The sequence below is a fragment of the Theropithecus gelada genome, chromosome 7b, assembly GCF_003255815.1.
Source record: "Theropithecus gelada isolate Dixy chromosome 7b, Tgel_1.0, whole genome shotgun sequence".
In the NCBI taxonomy this organism is placed as follows: Eukaryota; Metazoa; Chordata; class Mammalia; order Primates; family Cercopithecidae; genus Theropithecus; species Theropithecus gelada.
The window spans coordinates 103,323,697-103,351,499 of record NC_037675.1 but is presented as its reverse complement, the minus strand read 5'-3'; the positions used below and the strand labels follow the sequence as shown (position 1 = coordinate 103,351,499).

At 42.8% G+C, this 27,803-nt stretch overlaps 1 protein-coding gene across 8 annotated transcripts in view; it reads right to left on the bottom strand.

Annotated features, from left to right (window-relative positions):
• PPP2R5C (protein phosphatase 2 regulatory subunit B'gamma) overlaps positions 1-27,803 on the bottom strand; it is a 169,182-nt gene that overhangs the window by 89,463 nt on the left and 51,916 nt on the right. The window contains exon 2 of one of the 8 annotated variants that reach the window (XM_025391327.1): positions 7,431-7,534. The exons of 6 other annotated variants lie outside the window; for them this stretch is intronic. The gene's annotated coding sequence lies outside the window, so the exon portion shown is untranslated. Of the gene's footprint in view, positions 1-7,430; positions 7,535-20,795; positions 20,892-27,803 lie in introns of those variants that run through there. One more of the 8 variants, XM_025391325.1, reaches the window with a different exon arrangement.

Here is a 27,803-nt window from a genome sequence, read left to right as displayed (position 1 = left end):
GGCTCAGGTCAGGGTGTCCACAGGTGCCTGTGGAGTAGGGACACAGATGGGCAAGAAGAGGACTGGCAGGAAGTCCTTGCAGGCTGTTCTCACAGGCCCTGTGCCACCTGTGATCACATAACTTGACTCTGGAAATGAGTGTTTTTTTTTTTTTTTTTTTTGGAGACAGAGTCTTGCTCCGTCGCCCAGGCTGGAGTGCAGTGGGGCGATCTTGGCTTACTGCAACATCCGCCTCCCGGGTTCAAGCAATTCTCCTGCCTCAGTCTCCTGAGTAGCTGGATCACAGGTACATGCCACCACGCCCTGTTAATTTTTTGTATTTTTTCAGTAGAGACAGGGTTTCAACATGTTGGCCAGGCTGGTCTCGAACTCCTGAGCTCAGGCAATCCGCCTGCCTTGGCCTCCCAAAGTGCTGGGATTACAGGCATGCACCACCACGCCCAGCTAATTTTGTATTTTTAGCAGAGATGGGGTTTCACCATGTTGGCCAGGCTGGTCTCGAACTCCTGACCTCAGATGATCCACCTGCCTCAGCCTCCCAAAGTGCTGGGATTACAGGCATGAGCCACTGCCCGGTCTTTTTTTTTTGTTTTTTCTTTTCTAATTTGAGACAGAGTCTTGCTCTGTCGCCCAGGCTGGAGTGCAGTGATGCAATCTCGGCTCACTGCAACCTCTGCCTCCTAGGTTCAAGTGATTCTCCTGCCGCAGCCTCCCGAGGAGCTCGGATTACAGGCACCCGCCATTGCACCCAGCTAAGTTTTGTATTTTTAGTAGAGATGGGGTTTCACCATGTTGGCCAGGCTGGTCTTGGCCGATCATGGCCCGCCATGGCCTCCCAGCGTGCTGGGATTACAGGCATGAGCCACTGAGCCCAGCTAAAATAGTGAAGATTTATACAACCAAGAAGAAAGTACAATACAACCCTCAAGGGATAGGCTGTGTGCAAGGGGCTGCCTCCTCTTTCCCTGGGGCTCCTCCCTTCTGAGAAGACCATGTGCCTGGGAGGCACAGCGCTTTGCTTTTCACAGCCTCCTGGGGCGAGGGGGACAAGAGGTGAGTCCAGGGCCCTGAAGGTAAAGGAGGGGCTGGTAAGACCGCCGGCTTGTTACAACATATAGAGAAATGTGCAGCAAATATGGCAAAATATTGACAAATGGGTGAAATTCAGATTAAATTCTTTACATCATTCTTCCAACTTTTCCATGCTTTTGAAATCATTTCAAAAAGTTAACAAATACGCAAACAAACTACAAATCAGGAATGGAAAGTGAATTTTACCAAATGCCATCTTCAGATTCATGAGACGCTTGCATTTACCTTCCTTCGACGATTACTACTTCTTGCACGCTATGATTTCTCACCGTTTTCCACCCCACTGGCTCCAGGTCTACTTGTCTTTACTCTCCCCACTTCAGGGGCTGTCTGTCCCCTTCCAAAATCTGCTCTTTGGTTTCATTCTCTCTTTTCCTTAGTTGAATCATTTCTGCTTTTGTCTTTAAAGAACACAGTAATTCTTCAACTTACTTTGGTTCTTTTCTACCTCTTTAGTGTTTAAATCATTTCTTTTCATTCTTATTTAATAACAATCTTTACACTCTGTAAGCCATTACCTTATCTCATTTTTTCATACATTTGGAGGCAATGGTGGTTCTGCACATGAGAACACAGCCAAGTCCGACAGCCTGGCCTGAATCTCAGTCTCCCACTTATCAGCTGTCAATTCTGGGGCAAGTGACTGAGCTCACCCTTCCCGTTCCCCCATCTGTGAAATGGGGATGAGGACAGCACCTTCTTCAAACAGGGACTGTGAGGAGTGAGTGACATAATAAATGTACAATGCTTACAACAGTGCTTTCAACATATTCATTAGGATTATTAGCTCTTATTCATTTAACAAGATTTGTTGAGTCTACTCAGTGCTAGTGTTCTAGAGGTTGAAGATAAAGCTTCCACGAAGCCTACGGTCCTTGCCTCCGTGGACGTTTTGCCCAAGTGACGAAGCTCTTCTCGCCCCAAGGGACTCGCAGGGATGCCTGGTTTCTGCCTGTGTGTTTATTTCTATTTTTATTGCATTATAATGTGAGACTATGGTTTCTAATTATGTCAAATTTTTGGAAATCACATCTGTTTCCTCTGTAAACTATTATATATTAAGTTTAAAAACGTATACCATGAGCATTTGTTTTCCAGCCACCAAACCTGAACGTCTCTACTGGCTCACAGTAATAACAACTCACGTCTACTACACGTCCTGTAAAGGGCCAAGAAGTCCAGGCGCGTCTCCCACCAGCACCGCACTCACCAATTTTGTCTTTAACTCCCTACACTTCTTGCTTTATATGTTTCAATGTTCAATCATTTAGGCCACACAAATTCATGGTAGTTATATCATCCTATGCACTGTAGGCTTCAGCGTGATGAGTAACCCTGTTTCATTGATTATTGTTTTGTCTTCACAATTTAGCTTTGCCCGGCATTAATGTCATGACCCTTGCTTTTCTTCTGCATCTGCCCGACATATACCTTTACTCTCTATTTCTTTTTAATACTCTTTTATATATTATCTATCTCTTCTTAGGATTTAAAGCCAAAGTTAGAAGATCCATGTTTGTTTAATTTGTTACTTAGAGTAACGCATATATAAAGGTAAATATAACTGAAATTATAGAAATCATCTTTTAAGCATTGCTAGCCTAGAAAAATGCATGCAACACCCCAGGCATTTAAAGTAGGGATATTATATATAAAGGAATTTATTTTGTCTAAACAGTATTTTGAAAAAGAACTATCTGCAGATCCTGGCATGAGACGTAAGTTTCCAAAATAACAGAATGACTCATTTACAATACAAAACCAGTTACAACAGTGTGTGTGAGTCTAGTAGCTCTGATTTTAGGCTAAGGTTGGCAGGTCGGGAGTAGAGAGAGAAGGGCAAGGGAGAGAAGGCTGGCAGCTCCGTCCATGCCCTGGGGGCTGCTGGGGTCTCGCCTGAGCTTGGGTATGCTCTCCCTGCTGCTCCGCAGGTGGCCACAGTCGAAGGTCAGGGACTTCCAACCTTAGCTCAGCTGAAACCCTGCCCAGCTTTATAGCCTCAACTGCAAAAGACCTTTCAGCTGCTAGGAAATCTAACTTTCTTACTGTTCCTTGTGGATTGAAGAATTTCCTTAAGTAATTAAAAAAAATTAGTTTCCCGTTGTATTTTATCTTACTAATGTTTCCTACTATTTTCACTTTTAATTCTTTTAAGGAATACTAATAGTTCATCATTATTGGGTATTCTCTACATGCTGGTAATATATTACCGTAACTTTTCTCAGTCCACTAATCCTAGTAAGAACACACAGAGGGGCTACCATCATCCCCATTAGACAGACAAGGACAGAGGTCTACCGAGAGGTTAAGGCAACACCTCAGATGGGACAGTGCTGATGCCTGAGCCCAGGCAGGGCGGCTAGAGCACCTGGTGACCTGCATGGGCAAGGGGCACCCCATGAGGGGACACCTGTGTAGGCAGGGTGGTCCCACACATGCTACTGGTCCCTTATGGGGAGAAGATGGTCTCATCATTCCTGGTCAAGATGAAGACTGTGTCTGTCCTGGGAGACCTCAGATGCCTTAACGAGAATATTACTTCTAAGACCTTTAAATTCCTCAATGGAAAAAGCCCGTGAATTGAAATCAATGGTTCCTAATACAAATCTGACATGGGCCAGGTTTCCCACTAGCCGGTATTACAGATGAGAAGTGGGAAGGAGCCCTCTGAACAAACGTCTGGGACACCACCTTAACTGCAAATCTGACTTGATAACATGATCACCAACCAAATACCTAAATCATCGACGTTCCCCTCTACTGAGTTCTCCTGAGCACTCGCTGACTGTAAACTGCGTTCCCAGGTGGCAGTCACTGTGGAGTTCAGGCCACATCAGTTCCTCGGTGTGATTCACCCCCCAGCTCTGTGCCAACACCCTGCCCTGGGCTTCCCTTATCCCAGTTCATCCCGCTCCCCCAGCCGCAGGACAGCACCACATCTTTGCTTCCTTAGATGGCCCCAGCTGAGCAGCCCATGCTCCCACCACCGTGAGGAGCAGCCCAGTGTCAGCCTACCAGTTCTAGGGTTGCTGGGCAGTTGGCTGTGCTGGAATCAGAGACTCCCAGTCCCTAAAGACACAGGCTGCATTTTTTTTTTCCTTACTGTGAATATGCTTTGAATACACTCCCAAAAAGTAAACAAAACAAAACAAAACAAAACAAAACACTTCTCCAAGCCCCTGGCAAGTAGGCGGAGCAAAGCAGGACTCTGGCCAGAGCTTCTCACCTTCCTCTGAGGCTCTGTAGCCACAGGCCCACCAGCGAGCTGGGTATCATCAAGTACCAAGTCAATCTCTGAGATTTGAGGACTTTTTCTCACAGCTTTTTGGCAAACTCATCTTGGGAGAGGAAAGAGTAGTAGCAATTAGAGCTGATTTCTGACTTTCCCAGCATGTAATAAAGATCCCCTCCTCTCATCCCCATCCAGACTCCTGATAACCAAATTAATATCTTAATAAATCCTCAGTATGAGTATCTCCAAGCAACTTGACAGGCCTGGGGCTTTAAGCATGCATTCTATGATCTCATAATTTACAGAGATTTGGAGGCCGGGGCTGGCAATGAGCCAGTGAAATGTCACCCCCTAGACACTGAGTCTGGGAGGAGAATTTCTCCTTGAGCCATTTCTGCTGGAACAGCCTCCTGATTGCAAGAGGAAAATGCCTCCTCAGATTAACTTGCTGGTGGCCTTGTGAGATACCTCAGCAGCTGTACTGAGACGCCACATCAAGGGACCATCTTTAGTTCCATTTTTTTAGAAGACTTTTTGTTTGGCTTGAAGACCGTCCCCCTGAAGCTGACCCTCAGTGCTGCCGTCACTGCTGCAGCCTCAGCACCTCAATGGCCTGCGTGTGCAGACAGGAGAACAGGACCAGGTCAAGGTCCCACCAGTTCTGCAGACAAGGGTCTGGAGTCCAAGTAACCACACAGCATGCCCCGCTCAAATTCTTAGGGTGACTCTTCACATGGGATATAATCTGTCCTGACTGGATCATGTTTGCCACCCAGAGGAAGGGACAAATGTTAAAACTTTGATTCAGACTGGGTGTGGTGGCTGACGCTCATAATCCCAGCACTTCGGGAGGCTGAGTCAGGTGGATTACTTGAGGTCAGGAGTTTTGAGACCAGTCTGACCAACATGGTGAAACCCTGTCTCTACAAAAATACAAGTTAGCCGAGCGTGGTGGCGGCTGCCTGTAATCCCAGCTACATGGGAGGCTGTGGCAGGAGAATCACTTGAATCTGGGAGGCGGAGGTTACAGTGAGCTGAGATCGCACCACTACATTCCAGCCTGGATGACAGAGTGAGACTCTGTCTCAAAAACACAAAATGCCAAAAAAAACCCCTTTGATTCAATAAAGCCGGGAAGTGAAAACCCCTAGTCATGTTAGGGAATTTCACATGGCCTGTTACCACAATGCCTTGAAAAAACAGTTTTGGAACAGTGAACTAACTCGGCAATTCATCTGGCTGGGGGTGGTGGAACTCAAGTTTAGGTCCACATGCTCCCTCAAACTGTGTCCTCTCAAAATGGAACCCAACGAAATGCATCCTTTACAAAATCGCAAGGGGGCGTGTCTTTGGGGCCAGACAACAAGAGCAAAAAATGAAGGGAAAATTAAGAACAATGGTTGACCCAAGGTGGTGGTTTCTGAAGAATGATCAAACCATATAATTAAACCAATCATTTTAGGTAACTGTGTGATCCTCTACCAACTTCTGCCAAACTTGGAGAGTCTAGGAATCTTTGGCAACCCTATCTTCTTCAAACATCTGACCAATCAGAGCTGGCCAAGACATATCAGGCAAGACTCCTCATTACCAGAATGGCTGGGAGGCTCCACCTTGAATTAAAACCCTGACACTGGCCATGTGAACAGCAGCACTGGTGGCCTCTGGCCACGGCTGGCCAAGGGGCGGACCTAGGCGCCCATGTTTTTCCTGGACCACACTCCAGGGCGGCTTGGAGCAAGAGTAAACAACTTGATCAAGGACAATGTTTTGACCAAGTCAACGTTTTTCTCCTGAAAATTGAACCTACCAACGACTTTTCACTAGATGGAACATGAGAAGAATCAGGCAGCTCTAATCACTGCCAGGGTGGACATGACTGATTCCAGCACGTTTCAGATGCTGTGCCAAGTGTTCACACCCCAGCCTCCCTGCCCATCCACAACTGTCCTGTGAGAGAGAAACCGTTATCACTCCCATTTTACAAATGAAGAACAGCTACTCAACAGTTCAATACTTGCTGGAGGTCCCACACTGCTAACTGTATTATGTCCCTGAGTAAAAGCAAAAGAGCATGCAGAGAAATTACACGGTAAAGTGTGGGGAAGAAGGGGCATGACACGCAGAGACTGGGAGTGGCGGGGTGGACGAGGACACAGAGGGTCACTCACGCTGCTGGAGTCTGGACCCTTCTGGCTCCACAGTCCAGCTCCACCCTGCTCCTCTGTGTGGAGTCCCTCCATGACTGTGCCTTAAAAACACTTGTGTTCATCAAAGCAAGCCCAAGTGTGTCTCCACTGCTTGTAACCCAGGAAAGAGATGGGAAGGCGTCTTCAGAACAGACTCCTCAGGTGGTGCCCAGAGTCACCCACCCTGAGGTTTCTCGTACTTCAGTCCTGCATGAACACCTTCAAGATCGTCACAAATCCGTGTACAGTCATGCTTTTATTTACTTGGTATTTTGCTTTAAATGGATACACTTTTTTACTAAGACCTGTCCTAAGCAACAGTAATTCAAGAAACCATGGATTTGATGTGCTAATTATATAGTTTCACATTCATCGATACATAATTATTAAAGTAAAATAATACTCAACTCTGAATCACTTAAAATAACTGCCGTAAGTAGTGGTGTGCACTTGCTGTACTTGGAGGAATCCTGGGCTCTCCCACAGCATAAAGAAAGAAGATAACAAGAAATCCTCTACTTGGCATAAGCTGTAGATTTCTATGTTGACTATTATTGCTCAACAAATCTCCAATGAGTACCTGAATGAGGAGCAGGAGAATCACTCTACCTCTGTTGTTCTGTTCTGCTCCTTTTCATTATGAGGACAGACAGACCACTTGCTCTCAGCCTTTGCTAATCCCCTGCTAGTCTTTTGTTCTATACATGCAATACTATTTAGAAGCCCAGGATTAGAATATTTCCATGGATCCAAGGCTATCCATGGGTTCTTTTAAGTTTTGCCTTCAAAGCTGTATCATAATATTGCTGCTTAAATAAGAATGTCTTTGGACAAGTTAAACTCAACTTTAAAGCCAATGTAAGTAACAGACCACAGCGGTCCATGTGGGGGATTGGTTCTAGGACCACCACGCTTACCCAAATCCACGCATATTCAAGTCCCACAGTCGGCCCGCAGAACCCGTGCGTATGAAAAGTTGGCCCTCTGTATACATAGGTCTTGAATCTTGTGCATTTGCAATCTGCATTTGGTTGAAAAAAACCCACATATAAGTGGACCTGTGCAGTTCAAACTTGTGATGTTCAGGGGTCAACTGTAATTCTTGTACTTATTTAAGGAATGTACTACGATAAGGAGTAGTACCCCATCTTACAACTAGACAGGATGATAAGCATCTTCCTTTATGCATCTGCAATGGTTTTAGTACCACTAACTGGAAGGAAGCTTAAAAAGATGCTATGCCCATTGGCCCATTAGTAGCGTAAAAAAAATTTCTGAAACTGTTGAATAGCCCCATTCAAAAGTTGAACTGGTCCTCCTAACTGGCTTCTAGTTATTTTGTTTCCTTTAACACACTGTTGCACATATTTTAATAGCTTAAGCCTTATCAAATTGTTTTCTGGATGTAGCCAAAAATAAACATAATGTCATACATAAATATAAGCATGTTTTATACATTAAGATATCTATGCCAACATATCACAGATAACATATTAAGAAGGCTCATATTTCATTTATGGTAAAACAAGCACAAATAAACAAACAAAAGTCAGCACACCTCTTTTCTCCCCAGGTGTGGAGTGAGGTGCCCTTCTGCTGGGCTCTGTTAATGTCCCCGCGTAGCTGCCAGCCCTGCACATGACACACGATGTTGTCATTTGCACATGGGTTGTTAGTCTACAATTTTCCACCAGCTATAACAGGATCAGACACAAAAGTGCTCGGAAGTGTTTGCTGAATGAAGAAACTTACAATAAAGCCCCAATACCTGCAAATGCTGCTGTGATGGTAATGTACTTATCACTCTAACTGAAGGCAATCTTTGCATCCTCTTGCCCCCTTAATGACACTTCCATTTTACTTTAAATTATATATATTTATGTTCTCTTAGACTGCAAGCTCCCTGAGGGCAGGCAGGTACTATTGCTGCTTCTCTGTATTCCTTGCTGGATGAAACTGAATTTTTTTTTTTTTTTTTTGAGGAGGAGTCTCGCTCTGCCGCCCAGGCTGGAGTGCAGTGGCCGGATCTCAGCTCACTGCAAGCTCCGCCTCCTGGGTTCACGCCATTCTCCTGCCTCAGCCTCCCGAGCAGCTGGGACTACAGGCGCCCGCCACCTCGCCCGGCTAGTTTTCTGTCTTTTTTTTTTAGTAGAGACGGGGTTTCACCATGTCAGCCAGGATGGTCTCGATCTCCTGACCTCGTGATCCGCCCGTCTCGGCCTCCCAAAGTGCTGGGATTACAGGCTTGAGCCACCGCGCCCGGCCTTTTTTTTTTTTTTTGAGACGGAGTCTTACTCTGTCGCCCAGGCTGGAGTGCAGTGGCGCGATCTCTGCTCACTGCAAACTCCGCCGCCTCCTGGGTTCATGCCATTCTCCTGCCTCAGTCTCCCCAGAAGCTGGGACTACAGGCGCCCACCACCACGCCTGGCTAATTTTTTTGTATTTTTAGTAGAGACAGGGTTTCACTGTGTTAGCCAGGATGCTCTCCATCTCCTGACCTCATGATCTGCCCGCCTCAGCCTCCCAAAGTGCTGGGATTACAGGCATGAGCCACCGCGCCCGGCCGAAACTGAATTTTCAATTTACATCTTTAAACCCCAGTATCTTATATTTGACCCAACTTAACAGAAGCTGCAGGTTTCTTTTAATAGAATGACATGTTTATATTAATTATAACTAAGTACCACTGCTAGAATGGTACTTAAAATGGTCCAGATACACTTCAGGATGAGTGTTTAGAGCAGAGACAGAAGCCTGCCTCAGGATTCATTCAGGTGCAGGCTGGGGACCTGTTGTCCAAAGCATATCCAATCCGGGGCCCTACCTCGGGTGGATTTTCTGTTGCTCTGATTTATGCTGACTTGGGCCAACACTTGGCTGTCGTCAGCCTCAAAGCAGGACTGAATCGGGTCACAATTACCAAGGGTACAATGTAGCATTTGTTTGCAATTCTGAATGGATCATCCTTTGTTAATGTAAGTGAAACCCTGTGTCTTGTCTGGAGACAGCAGTGTAGAGTTCCCAAGTTCTACTTGTGATAACTAAAAGTTTCACTGAAATAAAACTTTATATGGGCTGTAAAATATGAGTTGGTAACAGGAACCCGAATTAATGAACTTGGAAACTCTCATTCTCCTATGGATTAGAACATATTTAAGTCTTGAAAAATGAATGGGAGAACAATTTGGCATTTTTAGGAATTATTTAGATCTACTTTCAATATAGATGCTTTTCTTTACAAAATGGTATTGTGCACACTCTGAGGGTTCAGAAAATACCATTCACGTCCTAATCTCGTTTCTGGCTCTTACCAGGAAAGAAAGCTAAGCAATAACTTGGGTCACAGAGGACCAAATAGAAACAAGTTTTGAAAAAAAATTTTTTTTTTTTTTTTTTTTTTTTTTGCCGCTATGGACACTAAAACCAGTGTTCGGTCCCTACGAGTAACATTTCAATACTGCAAAAAAGAAAAATACGACAGTAATAGAACAACCAAACTGAGACTAAGCAGCACCTTTGAAGACACTCAATTTGAAGGCACTGCGTAAGGATGACCTGCGGGCAGGAAGGCCACCATGTGGAGCTGGATGTCTGATGAGGGGCATCTCGCGTTGCCTGCTCCCGCTGTGATCAGGGTCCGTGCATGGAAAACTGTCTAAACACTGACCAAACACACACACACACAGAGGCAAGGTTAAGAGGAAAAATCGTCTTCCTCAAAAAAATATCCAGCCTTATGGAATATTATAAGAGGTCTTCATGCTCAGTTAAAATTAAGCACAATCAGTATTTTAACTGAAATTAAGGCAACAAGCTCAATTACTTCAGGAAACTAAGAAATCTGTGTTCAGGCTGCCCAGAACCCCAAGTCCAGGTGGGGCCCCTGGCCCGGCACTTCCCTGATGTAGGTTCCTTCTGCTTGGCCTTCTTGCCTGGTAAGAGCTATAAACGAAATCGGGAAATGAATGGTAGCTGGAGATTGAAGAAGGAAGCAGGAGAGGGAGAGAAAAGAGTTAAAAAGATGTTGTACTAAACTTAAAAATAATACAGGGTTGCTTTTTATTTTCTCTTCCTTTCCTTTCTCTTTCTTGGAGGAATGGAGAAGGGGAAGGCAAGTCTCATGCTCCTATTTCAAGGTTAGAACCCCACAGAGAGAACCCCACTGACTAACTTCAGCCTGTGTTGATCGGAGTTCCACTAAATACCAGGAACACATCGACCAGACTCAGCAATAAAAGAAACACAATTCAGATTTATCCTGAAGATATTTTCACAACTTCAACTTTCCAGTGTGAAAGGTTGAAAAACATAGCTTCTGAGGTAAGATAAAGAGTATCTTTTGAGGCCACAGTGGCTTGCGCCTGTACTCCCAGCACTTTGAGAAGCTGAGGCGGGTGGATCACTTGAGGCCAGAATTCGAGAACAGCCTGGCTAGCATAGTGAAACCCCATCTCTACTACAAATACAAAAAATTAGCCAGGTGTGGTGGCGTACGCCTGTAGTCTCAGCTGCTTGGGAGGCTGAGGCAAGAGAATCGCTTGAACCCAGGATGTGGAGGTTGCAGTGAGCCGAGATCGTGTCACTGCACTTCAGCCTGGGAGGCAGAGTGAGCCACTGTCTAAAAAAACAAAAAAAAAGAATATCTGTGAATTTCATTTAAGTGTTAAATCTTTCTGCTTGTCCCAAAGCAGAAAGTTTATTTACCTAATCAGCTTCTAATGATCATACTTAGAAACATAAATTAATAATAGGTATGTTCTTTGTGTATATGTATTTGTGTGTGTGTACAAGCATACAGAGTATCCTTGCCTTGATGTATATCCTCTGAATACAACACTCCCCCTACACCTTCCAGTCTTCTTATATATCATTAATCCACTGAATAAAATGGGCTTTACAAAAAAATTGAAAATTTACATAACATATAATGAACCATTTCAAGTACACTTCCGGGGCATTTAGTGCATTTACAATGTTGTGCGATCAGCCCTCTGTCGAGTTTCAAAACTTTTTCACGATCCCAGACGAACTCCCCGTCCCTGTAGGTAATTACTCCCCCTTCCTCCCTCTCCACAGCCCCTGGCAACCTCTGATCTGCTTTCTGTTTCTATGGATTTGCCCATTCTGGACATTTCATGTGAAAAGAATAAAAAAATGGGCTTTTAGGTTACACAAATCATTTGAAATATGATGTGGTTACTACAAATGTAAATGAGGTACAAATCTGGGATTTGCGGTCTAAACTGAAATTCTAGAGTTAGAATTTCACAGACGGGGAACATTTCATAAAGAATCCTGAGGACTGATGCTGGGTTGTCATCCTAACCACAAATAAGATCCGTTTAAAAAAAAAAAAATCCTACAGAAAAGACATTTCAATACTGAAAAAGACAGTATCTCACTTCCAAGGTTATGGGGAACAAGAAGACAATTTCGGAATAAAAGATAGTCCTGTACATTGAATAAATTTAGCTTAATGGAAAACTCACACGACATCACCCTTATTTTTGCCTTTGACAGGTAAGTCCTGTCACAGAGCACCACAGGCGCCTGGGGTGCCCTCCTCAGCGCACCTGAGCCTGCACTTACGGCCGAGAACTGATTTCCCAAAACAAGGTAATTTAGGAACATAATGGATTTAATCCTGCAAGAGTTCAATCTTTTTGATGGCCAAAATTGACAAGATCCAACTCTGTTTTAAGAATCAGCAGAAAAAGACAGTGGCTTTGAGAGAGAAAGCAACAGCTGTGAGTCAGGTGAGGCCATCTTGCCCAGTGCAGATGGCAGCAGATCCGTGTCGTCTCTGCCCTTTAGTTTGGCTCTGCTAGCTATGGTCTGGAGAGGTCAGAAGGCAGACAGTCAAGGAAAGAACTTTTATAAATCCAAGAACTCCAGCAGGCAGGTTTCTCCCTAACTTGGCCTTTTATGCTGGGGTATGCATTCCGGAGGATGCATAAAGCCACAGGATAAACTCAATATACATCCTAGAATATCAGTTTTCCATGCAGTTGAAAAATGTTAAATAAGGCTGGGTGTGGTGGCTTAAGCCTGTAATCCCAGCACTTTGGGAGGTCAAGGCGGGCAGGTTACTTCAGGTCACGAGTTCGAGACCAGCCTGGCCAACATGGCAGAACCCTGTGTCTACTAAAAACACAAAAATTAGCAGGGTGTGGTGGCACACACCTGTAATCCTAAATACTAGGGAGGCTGAGACACAAGAATCGCTTGAACCCGGGAGGCACAGGCTGCAGTGAGACGAGATCACTCCACTGCACTCCAGCCTGGGTGACAGAGCAAGACTCCCTCTCAAACAAACAAACAAAAAAACAAAAAGAAAAAAAAAATTACACATTTTTACACTTAACTATAATAATCATGAAACAGAATACTAAATTCAAATAGCTTTTTACAATAAAACCAGGGATTTCAGAAACTTAAACATTTTAGGGATTCCTCATGGACCATTTCAGATTAAGTGCCCAGATGGCCCACGGGTTCTCTACTCACAGTCAGAGCAGCTACTGGGCAGATTCCAGGGAGCACTGTCCTAATCTGATTCTAACCCAGGAAAGGCTACAGAATTAAGAGAAAGAGACAAGGAACATTGCTAAGCTGATCCTAAAATTCATATGGAAATGCACATATCGTTACACCACTGAGTAAAATGGACCCAATATACCAAAAGGGACCCAAAATACCAAAACAATTTTGAAAAAAAGAACAAAGTTGGAGAGTTCACACTTCCTGATTTTAAACCTTACAACAGAGCTATAGTAATCAAGACAGTGTGGTACAGACATAAGGATAGACATACAGACCAATGGAATAGAGAATCCAGAAATAAACCCTATTTATGGTCCACTGATTTTCAACAAGTATGCCAAACCCATTCAATAGGGGAAATAATAGTTTTTTCAATCAACGGTGCTGGGAAAACTGGATATTCACATGCAAATAAATGAAGTTGGACCCTTACCTCACACCCTATATAAAGACTAACATGAAATGGAACAAAGACCAAAATGTAAGAGAGCTAATATTAAAAAACTCTTAGAAGAATGTATAAGAGCAAATCTGGATTCAACAATGGTTTCATAGCTATGACACTGTAAGCATAGGAGACAGAAGACAAACCAAGATAAACTGGTCTTCCTCTAAATTAAAAACGTGTGCTGCAAATGATACCACCAAGACAGTGAAAAAGACAACCCACAGTATGAGAAAAATATCTGCAAAACATATATATGATAAAGACTTGGTTCTCGGAGTAAAGACTTTGCTGTGATAGCCGTGATAGCCACCTCTGACCACGCCCTCTGGGCCACCTCCTACTCTCACTGATCCTTGGTCAGTTCCCTCTTCATTCTTCATGCTTGTCACTTATTGTTCCCCCTCAATTCTCCAGAAGCCTCCTCCCTTGGACCGCCAGAAAAACCAAAGCCATGAGGTCCTATCTTCCCCAACTTCCTTCTTAAGTTTTCCTTCCCGCCCCAGAAGTTTCTGATAATCCCCTCTACCAAAGATGACACTGAACATTTTGGTTTTTCAGCAGATCTGGTTTTGACAGCTTTGCCGTTCACCTACAAAAACTGAACAGGTCTGACCACACAGTGAGAATATCTGAAATACAACAAAACTGGTTCATTCAACTAAATGAAATGCCAACATGAAAGTTCAGTAAAATCCAAATGATGGAATCGGAGTGAGGCCCTGGCTGGGAGGTGGAGTGGTGACTGACCTGCACAGTTCCACCTGCATGCTGTGTTCTGTTGCCCTCACTGATGAATGTGTGCACCCCAAACAGGGTGGGCAAAGGCTGGGAGCGTGCACTCTATGATAAGGACTAGGAAAGTTACCTCTTGGTCAAGTCTCAAATCTTAAACCCATGATCTTGGCCTTTCAAAACTGTTCTAGCCAGTTAAGTGGCTAAAATCATAGTAGTAACTTCTAAGACACAGAAAGATAGTAATGCCCGGATTCTATTATCAGTATATGTCTCCCACTTTTAATGCTATGACTTCTTTATATTTTTTAAATAAGTAATACATTCATCAAGACACACACACACACACGGTGAAAACTCTCTTATCCTATTTCTCTGCCAAAAGTATCACTTTCAGTTTCTTCTGTATCTCTTGAGTTTCATCCTGGAACCAAAACAAATTTATTCTTAGCCCAACTTCCCCTTGTGTAGTGACGAAGATGGTGGCACGAGACACCGCTGCTGTGTCCTGCCTTCCACTTAACTGCTCTCTGCTGCTCTCCTTTCATCAGTCATAAACGGATGCTACTTATTTGATACACACCCTTTTCCAGGATTTCTCTCACCACAGTGCGACACCCACCCCCAACACATACCCCAGCAGGCTACATCATCCCATCTTCCCAACTGCATCCTAGAACCACCAATTAGTAACTTCAGCTAATGCACTGCTTCTCCTGGGAGGCCTTGCTGGGCCCCACAGGGCCTGCTCTCTCCTGAAGCCAGCGCAGACACGCACCCACAGCACCTATAACATGACCAGTTCTTAGCACTAAGCACAGTTGATTTCTACATATTAGTGAGTGAATGAAATACAGCTTTAGGTGGACATAGGGCAGAAAGTCAAAACTAAATTTTGTTCTCTTCTGTGTTAGGTATCATGTTGTCCTTCCACTTGAAATGAACTCAGAAATTTTTTTAGTCTTAATTTTAACCTTGTTTGGCACAACAAAGGACATAGGGTCACCAACACTTAAATTAGCAACAGGACATACGCAGAGTCAAAAGCAAAGAATGAGGAAGGAAATCTCTGCAGAGCTTTATTAAAATCAGGAACATGCATGCGGAGGTTTTCTTTCACTACAATGTAAACAACACCTCAATTGTATACATCAAGAAGTATTTCTTGATGCTTTCCTACTGTTTCCCCGTAGACAAATGTTTACACTAAAACACAGCCAGTTTTCGGATGAATGCCTCTCTCCCCCACCCTGCAAGAACTCCATGCTCTATCATTACCAATAAAAAGGATATATCTAATTTTGTACTGAATCCTAAGAATTACTCATTAAGAATCTTTACCAATAGTAAGTTTATGTTTAGCACGAAAATACCCTTGTCAGCTAGGTCTAAAATGCAGCTTGAACATGAATCTCTTGGGATGTGCGAGCTCCTAAAATCAAGTGGAAAGTCAGTCCTGGAGTCTGTTTCTTCAACAGGAGTTCTGGGGCTGTGCCACGGAACAGGTGGGCACTGTGCCTAGTGAGACAATGTAAGGCTCAGATAAGTTAATTTCACCCATAACCACAAACCCTCAAAGTACAGTCTTACCTTCGTGACCCAGAATCTGCATCTCTTGTTTTTCTAGATGACACCATAAGATCAACTAACCTGGTTTCAGCTGCACTGCACTCTACACCACTGTAAAAAGCTGAGAGCAGAGAGTACCGTGTAGATAGATCCCTGTGATAAAGAAACCTGCAAGAGCAGGCTCAGTGCATGCTCCGAGAGGGGTGAGCCCAGAACCGTGAGTCAGAAAACCCAAGCGCTGGTTCGGTATCTGGTCTCTGTCACCAGCTCCTTCTCGGACCTCAGGCAAGTTGGAGAACCTCTCTGCTTTGGTTTCCACCACTGTCAAAGTAGGACTAATCATATATGTTTACTGTCTCCTAGGAAAGAGGGCGACGGCTAATGAACCCTTTTGCAAGGAGCTTTGAAGATGAAAAAGGTTCCAGGGTGCTAATGACAAACAATAACAGCCTCTCTATTCTCATTTGGGTATCTATCATGCTGTGGGGGAGGGGGTACCGAATTACTCCGAGTAAACTGGTCCTCTAGGATTATTTTTCTTTTTCTTTTTTTTTTTTGTGATCGGTAACAGTTTTTTTTTTCTTTCTTTTATTTATTTATTTATTATTATTATACTTTAAGTTCTAGGGTACATGTGCATAACGTGCAGGTTTGTTACATATGTATACTTGTGCCATGCTGGTGTGCTGCATCCATCAACTCGTCAGCAGGATTATTTTTCTTATGGCTAAACTATTTTGAAAAACCCTAGAAGAGATGAATGATGCTGTCATGCTTGGAATACCGGATAATACAAAAGGAATCAAACATTGGCGGCTGATGCTTTAATTTCACTGGCCTGAACTGCTTTGCCTGGGTTCTGCAGCACTGCTCGCTGGCATAAATCTTGACAACAAATATTTACATCGGCAGCATGTGTTAGTTACTATGGATGCCATAGCTAAGGCTATTAGCTTGGCTGATAAGTCCCCATTTCCTGCCAAAGAACTCTTTACCAAACATGCTTCTTAAACTTTGCTTTTTTTTAAAAAAAAAAACATTTAAATGTGAAGTAGTGTTCAAAATTATTTTAGGGGTTCCAAGTTTAGTTTACATTTTACTTAAGGGCTCTCCTCCTTTTTACAAATAAAGGGTGAAAAGGCTCAAATAAGCAAATGTCTCAGCCCGTATGTTACACTAAACAAGACTGTAAGACTGAACTGGTTTTTGTAAGTTGGTATTTGGTTTTACATAAACACGTGTGCATATACACAGCCCACCAAAAGATATTTTTCCAATCTATGTAGGCAGTATAATTTATGTTCATTTAATTGGACAATGCCAACTCACACAAAAATGTGACAATTCAAGATTAATATTTTGAAAGTTAACATTTAAATGATGCGTAAGATTTAAAAGTAAAAACATGCAGAGTTCATATCCACTGATATTAGACTATTTGAATGAGAAAAGTCAGTCCCCAAAAAGTTTACATGTCTTCAAAAGGTCAGTTTCAATACCTGATAGCCTCATCTGGGATATAAATGAGAAAATAAGAATGGGGTTCTTAAGGGAAGGAAGTAGGGAAGAGAGGAAGGATAAGTAAAAAATTTCCCAAAATCACAACTTTAACATTGGCTTAAATTTAAATGTTTACGATAAATCATAAAAACACTTATCAACATAACGTCATTTGTGACTTTGTGTAAAAAGAAAAAGTATCTGAATTTATTAGATTCTTTAAAACACCCTACCCATTGGATAGTCATTTAAGATTTCTCCCGGCAGAGCATTTCTCTTAACTAAGAACAACATAAAAGGAGAAATATGTTCATTTTCATTCGTGTTTTCATCTTCGGGAGATTAGATCGGAACACCAATCACAGTCCCTTTCTTCCAATTCCCTTGAAAATAAGTAATTTAATCAAATGCATTTTTAATGTAACTTATTTGGAGATTCAGGAAAGTATCGTGACTTAATCAAGAACCTCAGTAACTAGTGACACTATTAGGCCTTAACCCTGGCTCTGATAGCGCCAGATTCCTGTATGATTTGATGTAATAATTCAGGAAAGGATGTGGGGAGGGGCCGGGGGGGGGGGCTGGGGGTGGTGGTGGTGGGGTCATTAAATTAATAAGACCTCAATGTTTTCAACATCTAGTAAAATACTTTTAAAAGCATCAATGATGTTCTCTAAAGGGAAACATCTCCTCAGGACCAGGTCCAAGAATTGAGAAACAAAATTCCACATTTCCAGCAGCTTGGTGAAGCATAACTGACCTCTGTTCTAAAATCAGACAACATGGTTTCACTCTGGCCTGGTCATTACACCTGTAAAATTAGCCTAGAGCACCCATGCACAGGCTGTGGAGGCTGAGTGTCTGTGACAGCTCCACGTTCCACTTGCCGCCGCCTCCTAGACGCCTTGCTAGTCTGAAAGTTTAAGCCAAATTCACAGAAAAACATGCGAGACCACATTAAGCATTTATGCAATGTATGTATACACAGTATAATACAGGATATATGACGTAACACCAGGTCAGAGCATTAAGAACCGAGAGGGCTAACAAGATATTAAGAACGTATAAAAGGTTTTTGTTACTAAAACTGCTCTCATGTCAATTTTTTAAAGAGATGAAACAAAAAATGCTATATACTCTGTGAATAAATATATATTTATATTATTTATGTGGATACACACACACAAACACACCCCCCACCCCACAGGGAGAAAATGGTCTGGAATGACATACAGCAAACTCTAAGTAGCAGTCACTTTGAGATGTGGGGATGGTAGACCAATCTCAGGGGATAAGGTTAGCGAAAATTTCAGTTTTATTTGCAATGAAGAAAAAATGTAAAGGTGGTTGTATTCACATATTAACTGATGACTTGAAAATGGCTTTAAAAAAAAGATTTGAAGAACACAGAAGGAAACTGACCAAGGCAGGAGGAAGGACCAGGGTTAGGTGGGCTCCGGATGCTCTCAGCTCTCATGGTCCCACAGACCAATTTAGATGATTCTGCTGACTACTTAATTTTTTTTTTTTTTTTTTTCCTAGAGAAAAGAGGGAAAAAACCAAGGAGGCTTGGTAAAAACAGGGTAAGGGTCACATGCAGCCCATTCTAGAAAAATTTCCTAGGCCAAGAGTTTTCCATTTTTTTGGTGTCAAGACCTATTTACGTTCTTAGAAAGTATGGTGAACCCTAAAGAGCTTTGATTATGGGGGTTATATCCATTGATATTGACCATATTTGAAAATTTTAAAAATATTTACTTATTCATTTAAATTAGCAATAGATTCACTTCATGTTAAGTAACATTTTATGAAAATAAACTTATTTTCAAAAAGAAACCAGCGAGAAAATGGCCCTGTTGTACATTTTTGCATGGATCTTCAATACTCAACAGAAGACAGGCGGATCTGCCGATGTGCTTCTGTGTTCAATTTGCTGTGATATGCTATTTTGGTTCAAGTATATGTAAAGAAACACCCCAGGCTCAGACAGACATGTCTGGTGGGAAAAGGGAGGTTTCAATAGCTTCTCGAAAAATTGCCGATGTTTTTCTTTGCCTACGCTAAAATCCAACAAGTGATAGTTCCTTAAAGATTAGTTGCAATGAGGAATCTGAAACCGTATTGATGAACCCGTCAGTTACATTAACACCCGGCAGTATCTCTTACACTTGGGGCGGCTCTTCGCCCACGCTTGTTTGTAGCATGGTTTGTCGGTCACTGAGAGCACACTGCTGCACGTATTGTGTGGCCTCCCACCGTATACATCAAGAAACTCCACTTGCTAATGTCGCCACCCCTCTCGGCAGAAGAGTCTGTGGCACTGGGAGCTGCCACACTTACACTGGTAGATAAAAGTTCTCCAAAGTTCAGATTTTTCTTGAAAGCTCAAATTTTATCATGGGCCAAAAACAGTGGTGCAGTTGTTTTCCCCTGCATTGATAAGCTCACTTCATAGATTTGCTAGAAAATATCAGCCAAATATTTAAGTCTTAATATCTACCGTTTGTCTGCTTTTTGTTCTGTCAAGTAAAAATGATTTTACATTACTGTTCTCATAATTTATAAGTTCCTGGAAAAAGTGGCTATTTTGGCTCATAACTCACACATGAGCACGGGTGCTTTTCTTCGAGACGCCCATCACACTCCAGCATGCTAGAAGGGCTTTATGTGAACTCTGCATTTCGTCACGCAAAATCAAAAAGGAGGCTGGCTGCAGTGGCTCACGCCTCTAATCCCAGCACTGTAGGAGGCCAAAGCAGGAGGATCATTTGAGCCCAGGAGTTTGAGACCAGCCTGAGCAACACAGTGAGACCCCAGCTCTACCACAAAAAAAAAAAAAAAAAAAAGTTGGGTGTGGTGGTGCTTCTTTGTAGCCCTAGCTACTCAGGAGGCTGAGGTGGGAGAGTGCTTGAGCTGGGGAGGTTGAGGCTGCAGTGAGCTGTGATTGCGCCACTGCACTCCAGCCTGGGCAACAAAAAAACCTAACCAAAACAAACCCAAACAAAAACAAAAGTAAAAAGGTATACAAAACAGTTGAGACTTAAAAAACTAGTAATTTCATGCTTCATCAAGGACATCCTTGGTCAGACTGGTATGCTGCTAGCTGAGCACCGCTGTCCTGCTTGATGAAAGAAAGGCGCCATGCTACTCGCCACTGCCTTTGCACCACCAGGGCAAACGTCCACACAGCAAAAGAGGTAAATCAGATCTTGGTGATCTTACGAGACAGTGATGGCCTTGCAAACGCCCTGGAAAGCAGCTCTGTGACCCCAGGGGCCACGGGCTGCCCAGGGTGAACACTGCTCCACGCAAAGTTTGGCTTCAGAATTCCAAGAGAACGATTAACCAACGCTACCCGCCTTTGAGAAGTCTGACCAACTACATAAAGCTGGGGAAAAAAAAACAAAACCAACAACCCATTCCTAATTATACATGGGCAGAAACTGTCTACAAATGTGAACACACATATACAGACACCCTCACCGCCCACCTCCTCCTTGAAGCCCGCAAAGAATAAAGAACCAGCAGCTTAGGAAGAAGTGGAGGTGGTTCTCTGGGGCTTAAGGTTCTCCAGGACTTGTTCCCTAGAGTGAAACATTACTGGTTTCACAAGTTACACGTTAAAATACCATAATTAGAACACATTGCTCATGAGCAACACAACCAGCAGATAAAAATCCATGTGTATTATAACGAGGTCACAAACGTCGATGACAAAGAAACTGAAAAAACCTAATCAAACACTGTTAACAGCTCAAATTCTACTGAAAACACCAAAATATCAACATTTAAAAACAGTAAGGTACAACGTTAGAGTTGGGATCCCACTTATTTCAAATATTATTTAATTAAAGCAACATCTGCACTTAAAAACAACTAAAGGGAAATGACATGTAAAGTCACCCTATTTGAGATTAACCACAGATATCTGTAATTTTTTTTTTTTTTTTTTTGAGACAGAGTCTCACTCTGTCACCCAGGCTGGTGTGCAGTGGTGCGATCTCGGCTCAGTGCAACCTCCGCCTCCCAGGTTTAAGTGATTCTCCTGCCTCAACCTCCCAAGTAGCTGGGATTACAGGCACTTGCCACCACGCTGGCTAATTTTTATATTTTTAGTAGAAATGGGGTTTCACCACGTTGGCCAGGCTGGTCTTGAACTCCTTACCTCAGGTGATCTGCCCACCGTGGCCTCCCAAAGTGCAGGTATTACAAGTGTGAGGCACTGCGACTGTAACACTAACTTTTAAATATGAAATTTCTTATGAATGTGATACTGAAACTCTTCTTCTAAAGATGAGGAGGGGAGATGTATATAAATGCTAATTTCTTATTTTACTCCAGACTTCACGGACTGGAGCACAGGAACAGAAAGACTGAATAGGGAGCACTAAGTATATTCTGAACCGAGGCTGTGGACATGTGCTTAGGACCATCTTAGTAGGTAACTATACACAATCTATAAGCAGAACATAGTGCAAACTCCAGAGGTACTGATGATACTAATTTCTTCCAAATGGTGAAATGCCAAGCAAACTGCAAGAGACGAAAAGGCTGGGTAAAAGAGAGAGAGACAGAGAGACAGATGAGCTTTGAGAGAACAAATACAGATAATACAGCTGGAGAAAAAGAAAACAGATCATGGCTAAGTGGCGGGGCTCTGGAATACCACATACAACCTGCGAAAGAGGTAACCACAGACACCACAAACACTGAGTCTCACGACACTCCAGGCGCCATTTTAAGCTCTTTACGTGCATTCACTTAACTTTCAAAAAACCCCAAAGAGGTAGCTTGTATTATTATTCCCATTTCACGTTCCATTTCTAGAAACAGAGAGTGAGTCACATGCCCTGGACAGCTGAGCTTGCCTGGGGTGGGCGGGATGGGGGGTGGTGGTGATCTGACCCTGGCATGTGGCTCCAGGTCCTACCCTTAACCACCAAACACCCTGCCTGTTAAAGTGTGCAGGAAACTTTGGTTTTATCTTATCTTCCGGTGTGCCTTAAAGGCAGTTACACTCCAAAAGACCAATAAAAATGGCAATAAACATCAAAAATGGTGATGCACCCCAAAAACGCTGTTTGGTAAGATGGTGCGGTAGTCTGTGCAGCTACTGTGAGTTATAACCAGAGGACCAACACTGGCTGGCAAAGACTCAAACATGAAAGGCCACTGCTCATGGCTTAGGAAACAGTAGCTAAGTTATTACATTTCCTTTGTACGTTGTTTCCAAAGCAGAACCTTTTTAAAGATATTTCCTTCACCAGTGAATATTGAAATGATAAGAGAGCGAAACAGCCTTATTTTTAAAAAATATATTTCTCATCCTGGGGCAGTGGCTCATGCCTGTAATCCCAGCACTTTGGGAGGCCGAGGTGGGTGGAACACGAGGTCAGGAGATCGAGACCATCCTGGCCAACATGGTGAAACCCTGTCTCTATTAAAACACAAAATACTAGCCAGGCATGGTGGTGCACGCCTGTAGTCCCAGCTACTTGGGAGACTGAGGCAGTGGAATTGCTTGAACCCAGGAGGCAGAGGTTGCAGTGAGCTGAGATTGCGCCACTGCACTCTAGCCTGGCGACAGAGCAAGACTCCATCTCAAAAAAAATATATATATATAAAATATATATATTTTATATATAATTTATATAAAATATACTTATATATAGTTTATATATTATATATTTATATATAATTTATATTTATATATTTCTATATATAAAATATATATTTTATATAATATGTATATATTTCTATATATAAATATATTTTTATATAATATGTATATATTTCTATATATAAAATATATATTTCTATATATTAAATATAATTTATATTTATATATTTCTATATATTATATATAATTTATATTTATATATTTCTATATATTATATATAATTTATATTTATATATTTCTACATATATAAAATATATATTTAATTATCTCAAACATTATGAAAAAGTTAAAATCTCCATAGAATTTCAACGAATACTTGTATACTGTATATCCACTCGCCTAGATTCAACAACTATTCATGCTTTGACATACTTGCTTTTTACCCACTTTTCTCTTTATCATTTCAAGTTGCAGAGATCATGATCCTTCACTGATTACTACTTCATTCTGCATTCCCTAAGAATAAGAAAAGTCCCTCACAAAATTTGGACACCTTTTTACATCAAGAAAGTTTGCAGTAATTCCACACATCCAATGTCATTCTGCACTCCACTTTCTCCAGTTGCCTTCAAAATGTCTCTAATAGGTTTGATTTCACACTTTTTAGAACAAGGATCTAATCTAGATTCACTCACTGTACCAAACTATTGTATCTCTTCAGTCTTTTTTTCTTTTTTAAACTAGAAGAGTTTTTGATTTATGTGTAATTCAAGGGCCTAAAATAAAGCCAGCCTTCTACCTGCTGTAGGAGTATTGGTTTGTCCCCACGCATTTTAGCCAGTGTCTTTTTTCCAAGATGTCAGTGAGAGAAACGATTTACCCCACGTTTAGAAGTTCTCCACTTGGCGGTCCTATTTCCAGTGCGACAGGGAGAGGAAACAGCGCCTGAGCAAGGCGCAGAGTGGAGTGGGCACCTGTGTCTGCTCTTTCAACCAGCCACCTTGTGTAAAGTCTGGTACCTTTTTGGTAGTTAGTCTTACTCTTGAACTTGGGTATAATGACTGCTCAGCAGGTTTCTGCCTTGCAGCAAAAGCCATCTCCTATACGTTTTTCATTGAAATACATCAACTGCATAGAGGATTGAGAGAAAAATAAAGTACAGCTTTTTATGAACTTTTCATTCCACTGATCAGGTATTTATCTAAGAAATACACTAGATAGGCCAGGTGCGGTGGCTCATGCCTGCAATCCCAGAACTTTGGGAGGCCGAGGCAGGTGGATCACCTGAGCTCAGTAGTTCGAGAGCAGCCCGGCCATCATGGTGAAACCCTGTCTCTACTAAAAATACAAAAAATAGCCGGGTGTGGTGGCGGGCACCTGTAACCCCAGCTACTTGGGAGGCTGACGCAGGAGAATGGCTTGAACCTGGGAGGTAGAGGTTGCAGTGAGCCAAGATCGCGCCACTGCACTCCAGCCTGGGTGACAAAGCGAGACTCCATCTCAAAAAAGAAATAATAGTAGATAGCTATTTCCTGAGTGATCACTCAGAAATAACTTTTAATTTTCAATCCACTGACACTAACTGATGCTTCTACTCTAGGAATAATGCTCAGTGTCACCAGAGAACAAGTTCAACAGGACTGTCCTAAGGATACTCCTGATTTTGTGGAGGAGATAAGTCAACAACTACTAGCTGGCAGATTTGGTAAGTGAACTGGGACAGCAGGTAAGAAGATTATCAACTTTCTCCCTGCACACCAAGAACATACGCATGTAAACCTTCAACAAACTCCTATTCAACCCTGAAATGAGTTTTGAACTCCAGACACTCAAATATATTACCACTGTATAGAAAACAGTATAAATCAAAAAGTACCTATGAGGTGAGAGCTTCCACCAGCATCTCTCAACACCCTGATGTCTGCAGAGCAAAGAACATGATCTTTGCTATCAGACTGATTGAGGCTCAAATCTTGTTTCACTACATTCTCGGTGGCCCTGGGCAAGAGGCTCCCTTTTTTTCTCCCGGGGCGGGGGGGAAAAAGGCAGGGGTGGCAGTGAGTGGGGGAGGATTATAATGCCTCACAGTGCTGGGCAGGTTCAGAGAGAGAACAGAGGTACAGGGTTTCAGCCATGACCCAGCACGCTGAAGGCACTCAATGCACACTGCTTCTCCTCTGGGATAGCCACCAGCAGCAGCTTCGGGACCTCATACTCGGTGCTGCCAACAGCCCTGGACTGGGCCCTCTAGGCTGGGTGACCTTGGGGAGGGGAAATGCTAGGACTGTCCTGCTCACCTGCCAGGCAGGAATGCTGGGAGGAAGAAGTACATGAGCGTTCATAACAGCTTGTCATAATTGGCAAAGTGCTGTAGGATCCAAAAAGAACCACTTTGCAATTTCATTTGACATGTGGAACCAAAAGTTAGGATGTATCCCAAACCACTTTGTCTTTGTGTTTCTGTCTGTTCTTTTCCTGGGTTTAAAAACACACACCCTATTCTTGACTAATAACCTTACCTTTATTTTTCTTTCATTTCTCTACACAACATACTTTAATGAAAAAATTTTAGAAGATAGCTTTTGCTGCAAGGCAAAACCTCCTGAGCAGACATTAGACCCAAGTTGAATGGTAAGTTTTTGTTTTTGCCTCTGAGATTGAGAGCGTATGGATAAGGGAGATGGATGAGAGTGTATCTGAGCATAAATGTGTGTGTAACGAACAAAAAGGTGTATAGACTTTACACAAACATACCCACCCGTTTCCCCAGAGAGTTATCTGTTACTCTGGTTACCTTCTATACCACCAGGAATACAGAAGAAACGACTTCACATATAGGAAACAGGATTGGACACAGGATAAGATACAGGTTTAAGGTTAAGGCTGTATTTCTATAAGGTCACTTTGCAGGGAGCTACAGTTACATAGTACATACATGTTTGTGCAGCAAAAATCTTGAGCTGAGGCACTGTTCAGAGAATCACCGGTTTAATCATTTGAAGAATCTGTTTAGTCATCATTCAAACATTGTTCCTTCCTAATTTTAGGGAATAAAGATAACAAGGGGCACCCATTCTCACTAGGACTTACTGACTTCACACCATGCAGGTGTGTTACTAATTTAGTAACCCATGTGCATTATGTATAATAGCTATTGTTATTATTATTAATATAGGTTAAGTCACCAGATTTAGTGCAGCAGGAAATGAAAACCATGGGGTTTGAGTTCTATGCTTGCTTCTTGCATGTTTTTTAATGAATTTTTATTGGAAAGGTGAAGACCTTCAACAAACTGGTGACTCAGGAAGTACTTGTGAGAAAATAAACTTTTCCATTAGACCTCCACTTCCCAAGAAAAAACGGGTTTACATCAAAAGAATGATTTGTCCTCCAACATCCCACCAGGCTGGAGCTGCTCCTGAGTCTTTCAAAGACAGACTCATCCACTGGATAAGTTTGCTAATGACTAGAACAAGATGAGAGCAGTCAATAACATTCTTGAAGCCCAGAATAAAGGCCAGCTGGAAAAGGCTCAAAACTGTGTGATTCCTCTCTGGCCATTACCATCCTTCTGGCTTGGCTGTCACTGCCTTAAACCTGGCTCCTGAAGTGAGCATGCGCTGCAGGGTGGGAAGCGGGCCCGCCCACCACGCCTCACAGCATCACAGCTGGCTCAGCTTCCCAGCATAGGGAGGAGGCACTAGACCGAAGGCCTGCAGGAAACATGCTTTCCTATCCTTAACAGGCAATTCCAAAAGTCGAAGAGCAGTCTAGAACAGGGTGGGTGAACTATGGCCCATGGGCCAAATCCAGCCTGTCACCTGTTTGTCAATAAAGCTTTATTGGACCACAGTTAGGCCTATTCATTTACTGTCTATGGCTGCTTTCACCCACAAAGCCAGAACTATTTACAATCTGGCCCTTTTCCAAAAAAAGTTGAACAATTCCAGTCTAGGACTGTGCTGTCCAATATCGTAGCCACTAGATATGTGTGTCCACTTACATTTACAATAACTACAGTTAAAAATTCACTTTCTCAGCTGTACATGTCAAGTGCTCAGCAGTCGCAGTTGACCAGGGGCTGCTGCAGAGGACAGCACAGAACATTTCCACCACAGCAGGCAGGTCTCCTGGACACGGCTGAGGGTAAGGATTGACGTCACCAAGCCACATTCACAGTCATCAAGTTCCAGGTGACTCTCCTTCTACAGACAGAAGGCCTTACACTAACCCTCAAAAATATGTCCCTTTCACACTCGAACTTATTAGGTTATGCAAATTCGCCATTTTAATCGCAAACTCCAGACTACTTGGTAGACAATAACGGTCAAAGCGATCGTGACAACAAATCAGGTGATCACTTTACTTGCTTACTTGGTCCCCACCCCGGTGGATGGTAAACTGGGAAAGCTGGGCCATAGCCCCTGCTCATATCCACATTAGAACCCTGCCTGGCATGTGGTATGGATCAATCAATATTTGTAAAATGATTAAGAAATGAGCCCAAGGTACAAAACTGTTACACAAAAAGAGGCCACCGAGCCAAATAAATGATAAGGCATTGGGGAAAATACCACTATTGTAATCCTGTAGCAAAATATTCTTCAAGCAGCCAACATTCCTATTTTAAAATGATTTTTTAAAAAAGATTCAAAACGAAACAACACAACAATCTGGGTTTGGATTCTGGCTCCACCACTTCTAGGCTGTGTAACCTTGGGTAAGTTATTTCTCCTTCAGTGGGAAAGACCCCTCCTCCCTAAATAAACGGGAAGGACAGTGCATCCCTGCCCCATCCGCGTGGGCAGGGTAGCCCAGGGCGCAGCCCTCCTCGGTTCCTTCTGCTCCCGGCATCACAACACCAGCCCCTGCTCTCCC